This window comes from Arachis stenosperma, chromosome 1 (assembly GCF_014773155.1).
Source record: "Arachis stenosperma cultivar V10309 chromosome 1, arast.V10309.gnm1.PFL2, whole genome shotgun sequence".
Lineage (NCBI taxonomy): Eukaryota > Viridiplantae > Streptophyta > Magnoliopsida > Fabales > Fabaceae > Arachis > Arachis stenosperma.
Genome location: NC_080377.1, coordinates 47,534,426 through 47,539,958, shown reverse-complemented (window position 1 = coordinate 47,539,958; position 5,533 = coordinate 47,534,426). Strand labels below are relative to the sequence as shown.

Below are 5,533 nucleotides of genomic sequence, written 5' to 3'. Positions count from 1 at the left end.
ATGTTTGTGGCGGTTCAAAACCCCCACAAAAAGACTTTTCCATTTTAAAAATAATAGCTATTTTGTGAAGGTTTCAAACCTTCACAAACCTGTCAATATAATTTTTAAAAATTAATTTACATTATTGTTACACTACTGATCATTTATTATTAAAAAGAAATATTTAAACAAGACATTAAAAATGTAGAAGAAAATTAAAATAAAAGAAATACTTTAAAACAAAATATAGGACACTACCATCATTTTCCAATCACATTAATTACAACTACAAATGAATAGTATATTTATACCAATAGAATCTAACAACAACTCAAATAAACCTATTCCAAAAATAAAGCTGTCCAAATGCTTTGTAACATCAAAAAAAGTCTAAACAGCACAATGAGAAAATGAGTTACTAAGCCATTGAATTAATAACATGCTAGTGGTTAACATGTGAACATATGCAAGAAAAACATCTCTATTCTTGGTGAAAATGAGTCAGAACCAATCTTCATTTCACTAAACATGACTGTTAGATATATTAACAAGGCCAATTGACATACGTACAAAGCTTCACTACAATATTGATGCATCTCCAGCATCTGCCAATCAAGGAAATGAAACTCCTTCAAGATTTTAATACTCAGTTACAAGAGAATACAACCCTGAAAAGAATGACAGAGGCACACTGCAAACCTTTTCCAGGAACGATGACAACAGGTGCTGCTTTGCAGTGGTGGAAGCAGTACTCTCCAACACTTCCCTGTAGCACACTGAACAAAGAAGAAACACACTCTTGCATCAGAAATTCAGAACAGTATTGGATAACTGCAGAGGGAATGGAGAGGCAAACCTTTGAATTAAGCTTCTGCCTCTTGATCCCAAAACTATAGCCGCAGGTTTGATCCTCTCTGCTTCCCTGCAAATTACTTTCCCTGCATCACTTTCCAGAATCCGAGCCACTGTCTTCACCTGCATATAACATAACAAGGATTATTAACTAGGTACTATTGGATCGGAATATCCACGGTACATTTGAAGTTCATGCCTAGAAAAATCTAGGTGTAACAGAAACAAAGTATTAGAACAAGAAACATGAGAAGAATGATCAAATTCATTCATTAAGTGTTTATACATACTCATTAAAAGGTGTAAAAATTTACTTGCTGCTCCTATATCCATATATATATATACATCTTAGACCCATAATCTTCGATCAAACCTCAGACATTATATTTTTATTTGATGATAATATAAAAGAGTTTAATTTACAACCACGCCCATTAAATCTAATCAATTTTATTTTATTCTAATTTATTTTTCTTCTGCTATTATAAAATAACAATAGAAATAAGAGTTTGAAGGTATTGTTATTACCGTTTCAGGAAAGAGGGCAGGCTTTGTTTGTTCATCTATGATTTCTTCTCTGAATGGTTCCAAGTTGTCACATTGTTCAATAGACAAGTTGTTCAGTGCTGAAAAATTTATTCCATAAGCTCCTGGATAGAAGAAGAGGAGACTTCAAACTGTAATTAAAAATTAATCAAACATATTCAAGAAGGAAAAAAAAAGGACATTCAACTTAAAAATTGAAGAAATGTAATTTGCCCATCATACTCAAAATCAAAATATTAAGCTTTAGTCATGAGCACTGTGCCTCACATCACTTGTAGTACATTACAATCCTAATGACTTTATATTACTTTTGGCGATAACAGTAGTGATGTAGAACTTGAACAATACTAGCTTTTCTTTCCTTAAAGGACAAAGAATAAGTATAATTTTGCTGACACCACCTAACATAATGTTGCATGAATACTATAACAAGAAATGAGTAGGTTCAAAACCTTCATGTTTCTGGAAGCATTTGGCAGCCAACGACGACTTACCGAAGCCATCACATATAGTGGACAGAATGATATATCTACTGGAATAGTTTCCTTAATCTTTCGACAGCAGAGGATGCCATTTTGTTGGTTGGTTCAAGTACCAAGGCATGTTGAAAATCTGCAAAGAAAAATAATTCACCTATGATTAGGAAAATTCTGAAACTTTCATAAGAAAATAAGAGCAACAATCGAACAAAGATGTAAACAAAGAAAAGTAGCCTGTGCAGATACTTGTCGCACACAAGTCTAAACTGAATGAAAGATCTTACCATCAATTGCATCGGTATAATAGCCAAGCATCTCTCTAGCTCTACCTCTTCTAAAATACACCTTGACATTCTACGGAAAAAGAAAAGACAGGTAATTAATATTAATAAATAATAAAATTCTGCAAAGCTACTAGATCTAAGGAATTATAGAATATGCAAGAATCTGAACCCAAGTTAGAAGGAGCTTCATATGAAGCAGACTCATGATATTTGGACTTTGGATTATAAGCAAAAGTTGTTTGTCTTCATGACAAGAAAATCAATCATCACAGAGCTTTCATAATTATCCAAGTTCAGGATTATTTATAGAGATAAATTATAGAAACTTACTGCAAAGATAATGGAGTGAACAAATTTCTTAGAAGCAATGATGACTCACCTCAAAAGATGATAACATTGAGAACAAGAATACTCACCTCAAAAAATGAACCAAAATATGTGACTTTATTGTTAGCATTGATCCACCTATGCTTTCTAGTAACATCAGCTACCTGTCCAACAATGTTATAAAGAAAAGTTCTTAGGATGTAATATTCAATCTACTAAATCAAAACTATAAACAAGAATAACAAAGAAAACTTCCTGTATGTACTATAACACTACAAGAACCTGAAAAGATCACAATATACTTAGGGAATTGAACTTGAATAGATCGAACAAAAAATTCATTACAATGAAATACTAAATTCATTGCTTGTAAATATATAGTGGCCAAATATATAGTATAGTTGCTGCCACTTGCAATATGACACAAAATAGGGAAAATGCTATTATCAGGAGAGTCTAATCTATGCTATGATTAGAATTAATTTACAGGGAGCAACTAAGACACAGTATCATTTCACTGAACAAGAATTAATACAACGATTAAGAGAATAAACAATTCATCAAACACTTGGAGTGCTTGCGAATTTGAAACAATGTTCATCAATTAAGAGATAATAAAACTCATTGAATGTTATACCATATAGCAAAGCATTCAGAATCTGAGAATGAAAAACAAAGAAAATGAATAAAAAGGAAAAAGAGAAAGAGGACCGAAAATTGAGAATAAGTGGAACGAAGAAGAGCATGCAGAAGCGAGAAAATGCCGATGGAGAATACGAGAGTCATTGGCGGAGGAGACTTGACAGAAGAGGTGCTTTCTCTTGTTCTCAGAGGCTTGGGGATTATGACAAGATCTAGAAACGTGTTGATAAAAGAGGCGTCTAGGCTCAATCTCAGTAGCTTTCTGGCAACAACATAAAGAAGATGAAATTTAGTAGTGACGACGTCAGCAATGGCGGAGGAGGCGGCGAAGGCGGAGGAAGCGGCGAAGGCGGCGGAGATAGCGGTGGAGATAGGTATCGCAGTCTTAGGGTTTCAGCGAGCTCTCATCCTCTGTTGTTGCTCTTCAAGTGTTCTCTTGGATTTTAAAAAGAGTTATAATTATCTGATAGTTTAAGTGGTAACAATGAGTTTTATTATTAGTTATTTTTTGGGAGTTTATCAAAATGTCATAGATAAAATATATTATGGAGGTTTTTAAAAACTCTCACTAAAAAACACCCACAAATATATATAAATTTTGTAGTGTGTCTTTTGGTATTATCTTTTCCTACAATACTTGTACAAAGGAGTTAGTAATAAAAATATAGTTTTTATCAAATTTTCACACCATAATATCATTTCTTTTTCTTGCCAGCTTTGTCAATTGCAAGACATTATTAGTTGAGTTAATAGTTTTAACTCTATTAGTATAGTTCTCTTATGCAACCGAAGTTCCAAATCCACTTTATTCCATCCCAAAATTCACATTTTCTTATGATGGATCTTTTTTTATTTGAAATCAAAAAAAGTCTTAGAAAGATGCCTTTCAAACTACCACTATGTAGTCATGTATTCTTCCAAAATCTAATCTACTCACTATCTCCAAATTTTATTGAAATTCCACTGATTATTTTTTTCTTCACCCGTTGCTCCTTAATCTAAAATTGACAAATATCTTTTCATTGACCACCTCTAAGAGAAAGTATCTGAGTCAATAATATCTCATGAGCAAATAACATTTTTTCATAAAGAACCTCCATTTTAGAGAATCTCCACCACCACTTAAACAAAAGTGTAGAATTTTAAACCATAGCATCTCCCACTCCTAGATCTCCGAACTTTTTAAGAATTTATACTATGTCCCATCTAACTTAAGCAATTCCAGATTTTTCATCTTTCTTATTACCGCAAAAAAATTTTTGTTGTAAAGTAATCAATTTTTCTACAACCGTCTTTAATATTTTATACAGACTTAAATAATAAATTGACAAACTATTAAGAACAGACTTAATGAGAACTAACTTATCTGTTTTATTCAAAATCTTCACTTTCCATAGAAGCGATTTCTCTTCTATTTCGTTAATGACTGATTTTTAAGTTTTGACTAAAATTTGCTCCCAAGTATATCCCAAAATACTTCACCGGCAACATTGCCTCCTTATATCCCAATAAACCACACATCCGATACACTCAATCTGTATCACAATTTATCGAAATCAGACTGAACTTGTCATAATTAATATTCAGACTAGACATAAGCTCAAAATGCTAAAAATGCCTTTTATAATTTTAAATAATTACCCACAGGAAGTACTATAGAATACATGCGAGCTCTATCTAATAAAAAAAATAAGATTCAGTTCAACCAGTCGTTACATAGTCCAACATAAAAAGGTAAGTATCTGCTTATAACAGTATGAGAAATAATTTAATAAAAAAAGGGCAGAAGATTAATGTGGTACAATTTTTAAATCTTGTAAATATTTGTGGTGTAATCGACATCTCAAAAGATCATTATAGTGCATGCAGCCTATCTCAGTGGTTACTTTAAAGTATAACTTTAAACATACTAAAATGGATACCAAATTTTCATCATCCCAAATTTCAAAATATCAATTGGTAATCTATTTTAAAATTACATTCTTAAAAGTTAAATATTTTATTTCGTTTACGAAAATTTTCTGTACTTAGCTAATTATCTAAAACTTAAGTTCATGTAATTAGTTTAACTACTAATCATATTATTCTCAAATCTTAATATAAAAGTATTCATGAATACCAAAAATTATTCAAGATATATTTGTGTATATTTATATATATTATTTTATATATTTTTCATAAAATAATTTACTACTAGAATAATTAAAGATTTCACAACAGAATAATAAAATCTATTCCAAAAAAAAAAAAATCAACCTGTATTATAGCAACATGATTATAAACATATGTTTTTCTAGGGCGATCAAATTTTTGTGTGTATATAATATGATTGGACCTAATATAATATTTAATACTAATATTACTCACATAGGCACACACAAGAGATCAGCTTCGGCAATTAGTGTCCATCTTTTTACCTTACTT

General features: G+C 31.2%; 1 long non-coding RNA gene across 3 annotated transcripts; it reads right to left on the bottom strand.

The window, feature by feature from the left end:
• Positions 1-295: 295 nt before the first annotated feature.
• Positions 296-3,545, bottom strand: LOC130941606 (uncharacterized). Of its 3 annotated transcripts, XR_009070659.1 has the most exons (8): positions 3,179-3,545; positions 2,557-2,631; positions 2,141-2,210; positions 1,830-1,989; positions 1,360-1,481; positions 836-954; positions 679-755; positions 296-584 (listed from the first exon to the last, which is right to left on the bottom strand). It is a non-coding gene; the product is annotated as an uncharacterized LOC130941606 (long non-coding RNA). The 3 variants fall into 3 exon arrangements; XR_009070658.1 differs by lacking the exon at positions 3,179-3,545 and having other exon boundaries at positions 2,557-3,160; XR_009070662.1 differs by lacking the exon at positions 3,179-3,545 and having other exon boundaries at positions 1,872-1,989; positions 2,557-3,160.
• Positions 3,546-5,533: the final 1,988 nt, after the last annotated feature.